This window comes from Panulirus ornatus, chromosome 3, assembly GCF_036320965.1.
Source record: "Panulirus ornatus isolate Po-2019 chromosome 3, ASM3632096v1, whole genome shotgun sequence".
NCBI lineage: Eukaryota > Metazoa > Arthropoda > Malacostraca > Decapoda > Palinuridae > Panulirus > Panulirus ornatus.
The window spans coordinates 13,889,891-13,905,641 of record NC_092226.1 but is presented as its reverse complement, the minus strand read 5'-3'; the positions used below and the strand labels follow the sequence as shown (position 1 = coordinate 13,905,641).

The 15,751-nt window shown below is 43.2% G+C and overlaps 1 protein-coding gene across 1 annotated transcript in view; it reads left to right on the top strand.

Annotated features, from left to right (window-relative positions):
• The first annotated feature begins 9,955 nt into the window (after nucleotides 1-9,955).
• Nucleotides 9,956-15,751, top strand: part of LOC139759404 (uncharacterized) — a 72,911-nt gene continuing 67,115 nt past the window's right edge. Inside the window, exon 1 of the mRNA XM_071681491.1 lies at nucleotides 9,956-10,022. The gene's annotated coding sequence lies outside the window, so the exon portion shown is untranslated. The remainder of the gene's footprint in view (nucleotides 10,023-15,751) is intronic.

Genomic DNA, 15,751 nt, shown 5'->3' with positions numbered 1-15,751 from the left:
GGGTGGAACTCCTACAGCAGTAAACTGCCGTGGCAGATTGAAGAAAGGATTTTTTTGACCGTTTCCTGCCTGCCTGCCTGCCACCTGCCGGTGTGTAGGGCGATGGTCGACGCTGCCTTGCGTGTAGGTCGGTGGTCGACGATGGTCGACTGACACCCCCCCAGACGACCCGCGTCCTGAGCGAGCCATCTCAAGGACGCGAAGGTCGAACCTCTGTGGTCTTCCTCGTGTCATGAGAATCCAACGCCCCTTAAAAACTACCAACAATTTCTTTAATCTTTGTTTTTGTTAATTTTTTTTATCCTCTCTTTTTCCCTTCACGGGAGCCTCGCTTATTTCATAGTCAATTTACGACGTGAAATGTAGATCTTATTTTTTTTTCCTATTTTAATGTGGCGGTTGTGGTCTGTGTGGTTTCCCGCTGCCAACACGGAGGAGTTGGTTCTCTCTCTCTCTCTCTCTCTCTCTCTCTCTCTCTCTCACACACACACACACAGAAAAAAGGCAGACAGACAGACAGACTAAGAGACAGAGAGAGGCAAAGGTACACAGATAGACAGACTGATAAAAAGACAGACAGGCACACAGATAGGCGGACAGGCAGATAGACAGAAAAATAGCAAACAAATGATACAAGATACACAAATACACATACAGGTCTTACAAACGATTACAATCCCGTGTGTATAATAACCTTCGCTTTCTGTTGCCTCATGATAACACGCCATAAATCGACAACCATAAACTGTGATCAGTCTCAAGTGGACGGTTAAAAACCTGTAAGATGAGCTACAATTATACACTAAGACGGGTGCAGTTCGACCACCTACTGAGGTTTTAAGGTTTGGATTTGATATCACCACTAATAAGTTCTTTGTGGTGATGGAACGTAGAGTGTATCATTATGTAGCCAATGATTTGAGGAAAGATTAGCCGAGAGGAAGAGTTGGTAGAAGATTAGCTGAGAGGGAGAGTCGATAGATGATTAGCTGAGAGGGAGAGTCGATAGATGAGTGTAATGAGACGAATTAGCTTTAAGATATCTGTTTAGGTAGTTATATTGATGGCTTCATTCCATGTTATCTTGTTTACGAGCAGCAAGACTCAACAACAATCTTATATTCCTCTGTGGCACAACGTGGTTTTAGAAGACCATGCCATGATATCCACCGTAATGCAACACCCCTCTCTCTCGAACCACATCCGGAATGCTATGGGTATGAATTGGTTGTTTAGGCATTCCGGCTTTTGCCCTCTGGACAGCCATGGGTCGTTAAGGCCGACGACTTCACTGTATAACCACAAGATCGTAGACCTTGAACACATTCCTCTGGTCTGTATGGCTGTATCTAATGCCATACACACGTCCTCAGGGCTGACATGGCTCCTGGCGGGGTGTGAATGCTGGGGGTTTTGTTCGTGAAGGTTTAATCTGTGTTCGTGGATTTCCCTATGGATTCATGACACTGCTTTATTCTTGGTTGTTGTGAAACTCAACATCTCTTCTATTCATATATATATAAGATATGAACATGATTATTATATTTTTTTCCCTCGCTCTTTGCAGACGGAAATAAGCAAAAAAAAAATATGTGCAACTGTTTGTTGACGAATTATACGAGCCAAATAGCCATAACGAATGAGACTCTCGACGAAGCTCACACATAGTGAAGCTGGTTCGGTTTTATGGTTCGTGTTTGGCTAACGTGTTCGTTTGAACATCCGTTACTTGTGGGAGTTAGACAGACGCTTATGCCTGCTGCTCACCAACACAGAACTTGTTATCGATTCTGTATAAACGACGCTATTTAAAATTCTAATCACTGCCTTTGATCGCTTGTTGGCTGGCGAGATATTAGAATAAACAGGCAGTTCCGTAGCGCATAAGTTTGGAGGTGCTTCGTGTCACTTGCTTCAGTACCGTTGTAAGGTAGAGCCATCGTAATTATAAGATATTTTGGTTTTTGTAACCATAACAGGTGAGTGGACTGGAAGAGATGTCTCTGTGCAATATCTCTCACTGCTGTAATCTATGAGATAATTCTCAAAAGTTACTTATTCAAAGACGTGTAATATTATGATAATTCTCAAAAGTTACTTATTCAAAGACGTGTAATATTATGATAATTCTCAAAAGTTACTTATTCAAAGACGTGTAATATTATGAAAATTCTCAAAAGTTACTTATTCAAAGACGTGTAATATTATCATGTTTGATGTCACTGGGCTATTCTTCGCTGTTAATCTATGTCATTGTAACAAATAATCGTCTGTTCAAATACCTAAGACTGTATCTCTGATGAAATCATAGTAAAACTGTATTTCCATCTGAGGCTCAAAAGCTAAATCATCTACGTGGTATAATAGATACACATGTTACTAGTTCAACCGGGCTGTTTCTGCCATCATCCCCAAGATCTATCAAACTGGTGCACAAGGGGTCGCCTCTTGAATAGATACGTGCCTTGCTACGTTTATGAAACGAAATAGACAAATAATTACAATGAGGAGGAAAGTGGCAATGCAATCTCAGATATGAGCAGTCGCGCCGGGCAATGTTAATCACAAGCTTAGCTGATGGACCTGATAAACAAATGCGTAATTAGAGAGAGGGAGATACACCGACATCTGCCATGATGATAAGAGGCAATTATCTTATGATAATTTCTCATTAGAAAATAAAAAAAAAGACTGACTGTAATTCAAGAAAGCGATTAAAGCTCGAATTGCGTCACGTCACGTTAGGATGAACATGGCTCCAAGGATGTCACTCCTGGAGTGAGGGAGTGAGGCAGGGAGGGAGGCAGGGAGTGAGTGAGGGAGTTGTAAATGACTGTTATTTAGTACCAAATTGTTCGAGGTGGAACTGACTGGGTTTTGACGGGGGAATCATTTTGATATTGCTGTGTTTGTGCTGCTGCTGCTGCTGCTCCTTTCAGCGGACGTGTGTCATTTTTTTTAGGAGGAAAATGTTGGAGTCTTGGCTATTAATGTTGTGCAATGGTGATGCATTGAGGAGTTGTGTGTGTGTGTGTGTGTGTCAGTCAAACTGTAATAGCTTTTCTCCATCGATGTGTATCATGAAGGCTTATGGCGTCGGGCTTCCAGACTTCCACAAGGTTTGGGAAAACGATTCAGTCGACAGCAACAGGTGAAGGTAAAAGGGTCGTAAAGGGGTTTAACCCTATGATACACCATGACGGTGTCTGTCCTGGCGGGAATAATCCTTTCTTAATCTTGATCACAACAATCCCCAGCCACCATCCGTAGAGTCAATGAATGTCATGGAACACAGACAGGTATGTCGAGGTGTGGGACACGACACGTCAGTCGGACATATAGACAGACTTAGGGATCGTACGAGGCGGGGGGTAAGTGGCCCAGGGACAAGGCCACGCTAGAGCAGAAGGAATGGGATCTGCCGATGTGCTAGGGTTACTGACACACACACACACACACACACACACACACACACACGTAGGATAATCCCTCATCCCAGATGCCATCAGGCACGTGAAGTTATGTGGCGGAAGTCCTGGTGAGGTAATACAGGGAGGCCCACCCTCACCCATGGGGTTATTTGTTGAGCCATTCTTGGATCCTTATGGATGACGTGAGTTGTGACCTGGACTCTCCTGTGTGCCCTGGACTGTCCTGTGTACTCTGTACTCTTCTGTGTGACCTGGACTGCACTGTGTGACCTGGACTCTTGTTTGTGACCTGGACTTTACTGTGTGCCCTGGACTGTACTCTCTGTCCTAGATTCTCTTGTATGCCCTGGACTGTAGTGTGTGCCCTGGACACTTCTGTGTGACCTGAACTCTGGTTCGTGACTCGAAGTCTAACTTGGACTTCCGATTGGTCACATGGACCGTGACCTCAATTCTGACAGGTGGCCAGAGCCGTGACCTAGACTGTAACTTGAGACTTGAACTCTGACCTCGTTTATGAACTAGTGACCACCAGGACACATGATCGTACCATCAACCCAAACCAGCAGTACATTTCACCATAACCAGTGTTACCATACCTTCGCCTCCATATACCCCTCTACAGCGCCGAGTGCGACCATACCCTCACCTCGGTCTGAACTCTCCACAGGGACCAAGCTAGGCGGTACACTGACCCCAGGCATCGTAACTAAACGGAAGCCAACATTGATTACTGTGGTGAGATTACTGTGGTGAGATTAGTGTGGTGAGATTAGTGTGGTGAGATTACTGTGGTGAGATTACTGTGGTGAGATTAGTGTGGTGAGATTACTGTGGTGAGATTACTGTGGTGAGATTACTGTGGTGAGATTAGTGTGGTGAGATTACTGTGGTGAGATTACTGTGGTGAGATTACTGTGGTGAGATTAGTGTGGTGAGATTAGTGTGGTGAGATTACTGTGGTGAGATTACTGTGGTGAGATTACTGTGGTGAGATTAGTGTTGTGAGATTACTGTAGTGAGATTAGTGTGGTGAGATTAGTGTGGTGAGATTACTGTGGTGAGATTACTGTGGTGAGATTACTGTGGTGAGATTAGTGTGGTGAGATTACTGTGGTGAGATTAGTGTGGTGAGATTACTGTGGTGAGATTACTGTGGTGAGGTTAGTGTGGTGAGATTAGTGTGGTGAGATTACTGTGGTGAGATTACTGTGGTGAGATTAGTGTGGTGAGATTAGTGTGGTGAGATTAGTGTGGTGAGATTAGTGTGGTGAGATTAGTGTTGTGAGATTACTGTGGTGAGATTAGTGTGGTGAGATTACTGTGGTGAGATTACTGTGGTGAGATTAGTGTGGTGAGATTACTGTGTGAGATTAGTGTGTGAGATTAGTGGTGAGATTAGTGTGGTGAGTTACTGTGGTGAGATTAGTGGGTGAGATTAGTGTGGTGAGATTACTGGTTTGGAATAGTGTGGTGAGATTACTGTGTGAGATTAGTGTGGTGAGATTACGAGTGCGACATACTCGTTACTGGTCTGAGATTCATGGGAAACGTAGGGAATACGTGAGGTCGAATAGAGGGAAGCAAGGTTGATTACTGTGGTGAGATTAGTGTGTGAGATTACTGTGGTGAGATTACTGTGGTGAGATTAGTGTGGTGAGATTAGTGTGGTGAGATTACTGTGGTGAGATTAGTGTGGTGAGATTAGTGTGTGAGATAGTATTAGCGATGAACAGTGAATTAGTGAATTACGTGTGAGTGACAACATGGAACCAGTGGATGACGTACTGGTGCAAGTGTTGGTTATGTAAGAACCCAGTGTATCATTCTACGTGATGGGCTGTACTGGGGAATCAGTGTATGGTTATACAGTCGGGAATGGGTGGATACATGATGTGATCGTTACAACGGATGAGTCATGGAATGTGTATGATTACTGTGAGAACAGTCAAAGGGAAACTGTCGATATGGTCAGGAGTGTGGACGTGGAAAGTGAAAGTGGAGAACGGGGCAGAGTGTGGAGAAGTCGGAGTCGTCAGGAGGTGTGGAGAACGTAGAGGTCGTCAGAGAACGTGGAGGTCGTAGATCGTAGGAGAACGTCGGAGAACGTCAGCAGGTGTAGAGAATAGGAGGTCGTCAGGAGAACGTCAAGGTCGTCAGGAAACTGACAGGAGTGTCGTTGGAGAACGCAGTGAACTCAGCAGTCGTCGGGAAGTCAGGAGGTCGTCGGGAAGTCGGGAACGTGGAGTCGTCAGGAGGTCGTCAGGTATGACGTACAGAGGACTCAGGAAACTTCAGGAGGTCGTCAGGAGAACGTCAGGAGGACGTCAGGAGAACGTCAGGAGAACGTCAGCAGGTCGTCAGGAGAACGTCAGGAGGTCGTCAGGAGAACGTCAGGAGAACGTCAGGAGCAAGATTGAAGGAGCTGACGTCATCGGATGGATGTCACCTGATGGTCATACAGTCGTCACAAGAACCATCGTTGAGGATCTTTGAGTCGTTATCAGTAGTTTAGTCGATGACTTTTTTTTTTCTTAGATATTTTCGAAACGATTACATATTGCCAGACGTGGTCATCAAGACGCCACGGTAAGATACTGCCAGTTGGAGAGACAGCAATTATGGTGTTACTTCAGTGATCAACAGTTCACCTACATATGATATGGCACCTTTCAAGGTTTTTATCTTCCTCCAAAACCCGTAAATACTTTCCCTTATCTTTTTTTTTCCCCCCTTTCATTAACCTTTCTGTATTTCAATGAAGGCCCGGCCTTTATATGGACGTTTGTCCATGACTGGAGCCTCCAACGTAAGAGAAAAAAGAGACCATTAAAGTCGGATGTCTTTATCTCCTACAGTGATGAGAAAAACGATTACGTATGGTCGTATATCCTGCAGTGATCTTATCACTTACAGTGACAAGACGCCACTTCAACTTATTACCTACAGTAACTTAGATTTATTCTATTTGTAGTAAAGATTTCCAAAGTAGAGCTGAATTATCTATACTGTAGATTTCCTCGGTGAAACTCAGTGTAAAGACTTATGTTTACGACTTTTCTAAACGTAAACAATCTTTATTTTTTTCTTTCTCCTAGCGGTAAAATTCGTGACGTCGGTCTCCATCACTAACCTTTATTTTCCCGCGCCTTGAGAGAGCCAGGTACAGGAATAATTGAAGTATTTGCATCAGTGGTAACAGATGTTATGAAACGTGTGTAGTTGTTCCTCTAACTCAATATCGGCTTCTCATTTTTGCCCTGTCAGGAGCTGGGTGGTCGGGGTCTCTCTCTCTCTCTCTCTCTCTCTCTCTCTCTCTCTCTCTCTCTCTCTCTCTCTCTCTCTCTCTCTCTCTCTCTCTCTCTCTCTCCCCAACAGCATCACCTCAGTACACAGCATCCAGTCGTCGGCAAGGTCGTGCACGCCCCATTCCCACAGAGGCATTTACCCACCCACCCCTCACCAGCCACAGGTTCACAGTCCAGACCTCACCACCACCACCACAGCTGCTCGTAATGATCAACTCCTCACACCAGCATACAAAGAAGCGTTGCTGCATCTTTGATTCATATGCAGGACACATCTTGTTTTGGCTGGCTACGACCAATCAGCCATTTGATATTGCTTGCGTTACAGTATTTATGTGGCTTATGAGAAGATCAGTAGAAGAATATATATATATATATATATATATATATATATATATATATATATATATATATATATATATATTTCTTTCTTTCTTTCAAACTTCGCCATTTCCCGCATTAGCGAGGTAGCGTTAAGAACAGAGGACTGGGCCTTTGAGGGAATACCCTCACCTGGCCCAATTCTCTGTTCCTTCTTTTGGAAAATTGAAAAAAAAAAAAAAAAACGAGAGGGGAGGATTTCCAGCCCCCCGCTCCCTCCCCTTTTAGTCGCCTTCTACGACACGCAGGGAATACGTGGGAAGTATTCTTATATATATATATATATATATATATATATATATATATATATATATATATATATATATATATATATTATCCCTGGGGATAGGGGATTAAGAATACATCCCACGTATTCCCTGCGTGTCGTAGAAGGCGACTAAAAGGGGAGGGAGCGGGGGGCTGGAAATCCTCCCCTCTCTTTTTTTTTTTTTTTTTTTTTAAATTTCCAAAAGAAGGAACAGAGGGGGCCAGGTGAGGATATTCCAAAAAAGGCCCAGTCCTCTGTTCTTAACGCTACCTCGCTAATGCGGGAAATGGCGAATAGTTTGAAAGAAAATATATATATATATATATATATATATATATATATATATATATATATATATATATATATATATATATATATATATATATATATATATATATATATTTGGTTCATGGTGAAGCGCCTGAGGATGGGCGAAACGCAATCATAGTGCCGTTGTGTAAAGGCAAAGGGGATAAAAGTGAGTGTTCAAATTACAGAGGTATAAGTTTGTTGAGTATTCCTGGTAAATTATATGGGAGGGTATTGATTGAGAGGGTAAAGGCATGTACAGAGCATCAGATTGGGGAAGAGCAGTGTGGTTTCAGAAGTGGTAGAGGATGTGTGGATCAGGTGTTTGCTTTGAAGAATGTATGTGAGAAAAACTTAGAAATACAAATGGATTTGTATGTAGCATTTATGGATCTGGAGAAGGCAGATGATATCGTTGATAGAGATGCTCTGTGGAAGGTATTAAGAGTATATGGTGTGAGAGGCAAGTTGCTAGAAGCAGTGAAAAGATTTTATCGAGGATGTAAGGCCTGTATGCGCGTAGGAAGAGATGAATGTTAATGTCGGTTTGCGGCAGGCGTGCGTGATATCTCCATGATTGTTTAATTTGTTTATGGATGGGGTGGTTAGGGAAGTGAATGCAAGAGTTTTAGAGAGAGGGGTAAGTATGCAGTCTGTTGTGGATGAGAGGGCTTAAGAAGTGAGTCAGTTGTTGTTCGCTAATGATACAGCACTGTTGGCTGATTCGGGTGAGAAATTGCATAAGTTGGTGACTGAGTTTGGTAAAGTGTGAAAGAAGAAAGCTGAGAGTAAATGGGAATAAGAGCAAGGTTATTAGGTTCCGTAGGGTTGAGGCACTAGTTAATTGGGAGGTAAGTTTGAAGGGAGAAAAACTGGAGGAAGAGAAGTATTTTACATTTCTGGGAGTTGATTTAGTAGCGGATGGAACCAAAGAAGCGGAAGTGAGTCACAGTGTGTGGGAGGGGGCGAAGGTTCTGGGAGCGTTGAAGAATGTGTGGAAGGCGAGAACGTTATCTCAGATAGCAAGAATGGGTATGTTTGAAGGAATAGTGGTTCCAATAATGTTATATGGTTGCGAGGCGTGGGATATAGAGGGTGGATGTATTGGAAATGGGATGTTTGAGGACAATATGTGGTGTGAGGTGGTTTGATCGAGTAAGTAATGAAAGGGTAAGAGAGATCTATGGTAATAAAAAAAGTATGGTTGAGAGAGCAGAAGAGGGTGTTTTGAAATGGTTTGGTCACATGGAGAGAATGAGTGAGGAAAGATTGACAAAGAGGATATGTGTGTCAGAGGTGGAGGGGACAAGAAGTGGGAGACCAAATTGGCGGTGGAAGGATGGAGTGAAAAAGATTTTGAGCGATCGGGGCCTGAACATAGAGGAGGGTGAAAGGCTTGCAAGGGATAGAGTGAATACGTATGTATGTATAACCTTAGCTTACCTTCCAGAATATCCCCCCTCCCATAGATCTCTCACAGCAGCACCCGGGAAGTCAGTCGTGCGCACCAGGCAGGACGACAAGGTAAGAGGTATGGTGAGGTTGTGTGTCTATGTTTTTCTAGCAGGTGAGTGTGTCCTCAGTGTTCAGGTTGCATCTTGGGCATGAGGGGCGTCTTGTGACATGTCGAATCGGTGTTTGCAATGATGGGTAGATAGGTAGATGGGTAGATAGGTAGTGTCCAGAGCGCAGGTTTGAAAGCATATACCTCGTACACGTCTAAGAGAGAGATGGAGTCTCAAATGGACGTATGTTTCTTGAGGTCAGAGTTAACAATTGGATCGTTGGTTGGGTCGGTTGTTTAGTGTCTGTCAAGTAATAATCTGTGTCTATAATTACTATTGTCGACTGTATTGTGGGCAGTGGTTGGTGTGTGTGTGTGTTATGAGGTGGTTCGAATGGAAGGATTGTTTAACTGTTGTTAAGCATGTTCACAAGTGTTAAGCATGTTAAGGTGGGATTATAACTGGGTGTATCTTGTTTCGTTGTTCAGGTGCTGAGTGGGAATGGTTGTTAAGTAGTTGGTGATAGTTATGATGAATGCTCTGTGTAACTAGTAGTTTTGTTATTATATATATATGTATACATATGTATATATATATATATATATATATATATATATATATATATATATATATATATATATATATATATATATATATATATCACTCCCTCATATTTCTAGAAAACGTAAGAAAGGACCAAGTGGCATCTCCAGATGACGTCACAAGCGGAGGGGGTGATGAACCATACGGAGGCGCAGGCGGGAGGGAGGTCAGAGTGGCGTGAGCCGTTGAAGAGAGTGGAGACCAAGCCACGGCCAAGGTAAGACAGACACTCCGCTCTCCTTGAACGCGACCGACCGTCCGGGTCAGCTTCACCAGTCTGGGGGGATCACTAGCCATGGAATAGTTTTATCATTTGATTCAAGAACGAGTATAGTCCCCTTAAAGTTGTGAGAGAGAGATATATATATACATCATGGATTTTGTTATATTTTTTTTTTCTCATTCCTTTCAGAGTGTATCTTAAAAACTTATGGAAAGATAAAGTACAAAGTTTACCAACCTATTTTTTTTGCTTCTCTCTCTCTCTCTCTCTCTCTCTCTCTCTCTCTCTCTCTCTCTCTCTCTCTCTCTCTCTCTCTCTCTCTCTCTCTCTCTCTCTCTCTCTCTTTTCGAGAATGAGGAAGTGCGTGACGAGTGGGCGAAACGCACTCGATCATACGTGCAGACTGACAGACAAACAAAAACACACAGACGTATGCTATACTTATCTAAACTGTGTTTGGCTTACTGAACTGTCCATATTGCTCTTGTGACAGAATGGAAATGTGTTTTCAAGGATCATTCATAACGAAGGACTGATATAAAGGATTACAGCGGTGTTCTTTTAAGGTAAAATATTTGCTAAGAAGCACCAGGAGTTCTTATTGGTTGTTTAAACCAGAGGTTCCTTTAGGTGATCAGAATAATTAGCGTATTCGTATCGTGGATGACATACATAAGATTTAGGTAATTCTTTCTTTCGTACAGTATATATATATAAAGTATGTATGTATGTTCATGTGTATGTGGGTGGGTTGGGCCATCCCTCGTCTGTTTCCTTGCGCTACCTCGCTCACGCGGGAGACGGCGACTCAATATGATCATATATTATAACAACTACGAATTAAGATGAAGACACACACGAAGGAATTCTCTTTAGGAACCCTTCCACTTCGGCCCCTTCCACCTCAGCCATCATGGCAAGCATGAATTACGTGAAGTTATAAAATCGTATGACGTATTGCGAATGACGTATTGCGAATGATTATAGTCCCGGGGAACGAAACACCTGATATATATATACAAGATGTTCATCGCTTTTAATTCAGTGTCTTTTGTGTGTGTGTGTGTATGTGTGTGTGTGTGTGTGTGTGTATCAGTTAGGGAGCCCACCTGTGGTCTATGATATAAACTTGTCCTCACAGTCAGGGAGACAGTGAAGAAAATGGATGACTGCTTATTGGTGTGTTAAAATCTCCTGCAGCAGTTAAACGTGGTTGTCTCTCTCTCTCTCTCTCTCTCTCTCTCTCTCTCTCTCTCTCTCTCTCTCTCTCTCTCTCTCTATCTATCTATCTATCTATCTATCTATCTATTTCGCTCCGCGCAGTCGTCATTTCTGGTGCCAACACCGGTGTTAAGGAGCAATCATAATCTCGTTGACCAAGTTGCAATCGCAGAAGCCCCCCCCCCCTCTTGAAATTAGTCCTAGTTACGCCTAGCTTAATGAAAACGGGATTTTGTGGTTCCCTCGTGTAACATGGCAAGGAATTGCCTCGCTGTGGAACGTACCCCCATCGCCTGCAACTCTTTACAACTTCCTGGTCGAGTTGTTTGAACTCGGGTGAGGAGAAGGTGGGTGAGGAGAGGGTGGGTGAGGAGAAGGTGGATGAGGAGAAGGTGGGTGAGGAGAAGGTGGGTGAGTGGCTGGGTGGGTGGAAATATATGTAGTTATCATCAGCGAATCTTTCTCTCTCTCTGTGCCACGGAGCCTATTCATGGCAGATGAGACGTTCGTGTTGTGAAGGCGCTGTGGCTTGAGGTTGACGAGTAGGTGTGTGTGTGTGTGTGTGTGTGTGTGTGTGTGTGGTGGGGATTTTGTATCGATGGCGGAGTGCCTTTATATATATATATATATATATATATATATATATATATATATATATATATATATATATATATATATATATATATATACATGTGTATTTGTATCGATGGCAGAGTGCCTTATATGTGTGTCTGTAATGTATTTGTGTGTTTTGTATGGTTAGGTGCAATGCTGGCATGTGGTGCTGTTGGTGTGTGTGTGTGTGTGTGTGTGTGTGTGCGCGGTGGTTTTATAATGATGAGTGCGTTACTAGCAGGTGGCTCTCCTGTGATAATGGGTGCGTGCCTGGCATGTGGTCGTTTGTATTGATGGATGCATGACTGACACATGGTGCTCTTATGCTGACAAGTGTTTGCATGCATGGCCGGCATGTCTTTGCTTTTATATTGTTCGGTGTGTGTGTGTGTGTGTGTGTGTGTGTGTGTGTGTGTGTGTGTGTGTGTGTGACAAGTGAAGTGGTGTTTTTCTTTTCAGACGAATGAGTTTTTGAGGGTCTGTGTGTGTGTCGTTGATGTCATAACTACGTCTCGAATTTTGTATTTCTTTTTTCCTGATAAATGAATGTTTTACATCCGGTGGTTTTTGCTTTGAAAAAGAAAAGAATTGTTTCTCTCAAGTGGATCATGTGCCTTGTGTGGACTGTTGTCTCGAAATTGGTGACGATCTTTCAAACACATGTATGCAAGGACGTTGCCTCTCTGTTCCTGGAGGTGGGTTAAGCACAAGTTGGGTACATGGCAAGTGGGGTTTTCTTTGGAAAGGGAGGATAGATTAACACATAGTAAATGACACCTTGTTCTCCCATGCGTAACCTTAGTGCGTGACTCTCCCATCGACTTAATACAGTGTTACGTTTCAGCAGTCACCCAGAGTCGGTTATCATCTTGTAGAGAAATACGAAGGATAGAAATGAAAAGATGTAAATAGAAATTGAGACAGACCGATATGTCCTTTCGAGGCTATTTGTGATAGCAAAGGAGATTAGAAGCCTTGCGATTACTATGGAAGCAGTAGGGGAACATAGATGGACGTGTTAGGGAGAAATAGCTGTAAACATTATAACTACGAATGCGCAAATGAAGTCATAGCTCTCGCCAGTCTGTGTGTTTTTATAACCGCGGTGACTAGAACTGGATATAGTAATTAAGGTGGGACGCACTGCGTAAAGAAACACTGATTACTTTGATAAGGTTCATTAGATTTGTCCACACTAACGTGGAACATCTGAATTTCTGTATATCATTGTCATGCTTGGCAAATTTTCAATTGACAGTCTATGCGAATTGATCAGTTACAGGGGCGATCGTTTTGTGATTTAATAAGATTCTTGAGTCTTCTACACACTATAGCTGTGTGTGTGTGTGTGTGTGTGTGTGTGTGTGTGTGTGTGTGTGTGTGTGTAATGACCTTGTCGTAATTACCTATTAGTACAGTAGGGGGATGGGGTATTACATTCATGGGTCCCATCTCTTGTACATTCTCTTCTCTCGTGCAACCTTATTAGATTTGTGTATGGTGTCTGCATTAACCTTGTCTTCAGTCATTCTCTTCCATGCATCCACCACTTCCATGCTTTGAGAATATTTCTTTATATCTTTTCTAACAAGTTTCTTGCTTATTTTCGTATAATGTCCTGTAGTTGTTCTATCCTTACATCTCTCTCTCTCTCGAAGAACTATCCACTGTCCACATCATTGATCTGTCTTGAAAACTTAAAGGTTATGATCGGGTCACCCCTAGCTCTTCTCTCCTCCAAAGTGGGCAGATTCAAAGCCTATAGTGTTCCCCTCTGACTCAACTCTCAACTCTCTTTGTACTCCTCTTGGTGGGCATGACTAAACTTCAAAATCTTATTCTAGTTTTGGTCTTATTTAGCTCCTGTGGTCCAAGGCTTCACTACTTCCATGAACAGGGAAATGTAGATTCATCGGGAGTAAAAATTCTTTGACTTTTCACTCTAGGTGTAACTTAGTCCAGGAGGAGTCCGGTATATATATATATATATATATATATATATATATATATATATATATATATATATATATATAGAGAGAGAGAGAGAGAGAGAGAGAGTGAGGACAAGTTCATAAAGGGGATTTATGTTTCAAAAATAAAGAGAACAAGGAGAACGAGGTGACCGAATTGGAGGTGGAAGGATGGAGTGAAAAAGATATTGAACGATCGGGGCCTGACCATACAGGAGGTACGGGAAAGAGTAACTTGGACCGATGTGGTATACAGGGGTCGACATGCTGTCAGTGGACTGAACCAGGATATGTGAAGCGTCCTGGGTAATCCATGAAAAGCTCTGTGGGGCCTTGCTGTACATAGGAAGCTGTGGTTTCGGCGCATTACACACGACAGCTAGAGACTGAGTGTGAGCGGATGCAACTTAATTCTTCGTCTGTTCTTGGTGCTACCTCCCGCACGTGTGTGGGTATCTGTGTACGCGTCTATCCATTCATATACATATATACAGGTGTATATGTACGTGTGTACGCGTCTATCCATTCACATACATGTATACAGGTGTATATGTACGTGTGTGGTGTATACATGAGTAAGGTCGTCTCAGTGCCCGTCGGGCTGGTGAGGAAGGAGGGTGGGTGGTGCAGCCTGGAGGAGGTTGTAGTAGCATGCAATACACATCGTCTGTCGAGGATTATAAAGATCGACTTCTAATAAAAGATCAGCGGGTCACGGGACGACTGGGGTTTCTCACCCTCCCGAGAACGAAGTGAATTCCCACCTTGAAGGTTCATTGGCAGGTGGGGGAGATGAAGAGGTCTTGGAAGAGGAGGGATAGTGATGGTATGGTCATGTTGGTAAGGGAGTGGCCACAGCTGACGCTGGCAGCCTGTGGTATCCGTTACATATAGGGTCAGGGCGGTCAAGACATACGTGGTGTGATAAGGGTTCTGACAAGATTAAGTACACAGTGATATACCTTCTGATAGGGTAATGGTGGTAGTGTTTAGAGTTAGGTAATGGTACGGAGTGGTGGTGGTGGTAGTAGAACCTGGTGGCGGGTAGTAGTGGTTGAGCTTATGGTAGGTAGTGGTGCTGGTAGGGAAGTAGAGGTGAAGGTGAGGCTGGTGACAGTAGAGGTGTGGCTAGGAACAGTTAGTGATGGAGAACAGCGACAGAACCGAGAGTGGTTGCACCATCTAGTGGCACACACACACACACAGTGGCTGCACCATCTAGTGGCACACACACAGTGGCTGCACCATCTAGTGGCACACACACACAGTGGCTGCACCATCTAGTGGCACACACACAAACAGTGGCTGCACTATCCAGTGGCAGAAAGACAGACGTTGCAAGATCTAGTGGTAGGAAGATAATGTTTACACATCTATAGGTTGATGGTGGTAGTGGTGTCAGACTGTCGGCGGAAGTTCCTCCTACTGACCCGTAGAATAAAAAAAAATCATCTCATTTTGAAAGATATTTTTTTTCTTAAGGCATGTCCTCCAGTCTTGATAATAAATACTCATAAGGATGGGCCTGACCTCGAAAAAAAAAAAAAAGAATGGTTAAGTGGATTAGAAAGAGAAGGAGACATGAAGATATGTAGATGTTATAGTTAAGCTACGTAGAGTATGCAACGAAAATATACCAAACCAAGGCTGGAGTTTAGCATAAATGAAACCCAGTAAGACGGCAATCCTGACGCAGAGGATGTAAGATGCATACGAACACCACTTTATAAAAGTCTCGAGTCATTACCATAAGAGTTCTTTGACGTGTCACAACGTGGACTTTTTTATGATATCACGTCGGTATTGCTCACTGTAGCCTTTTTTTGCTTTCCATTTACGGTGTTGCACTTCGACCCCCAGCTCTGAAACGATCATATCCGATTCAGGTAAATATGCATCATCACCTCCCCAGCCAAT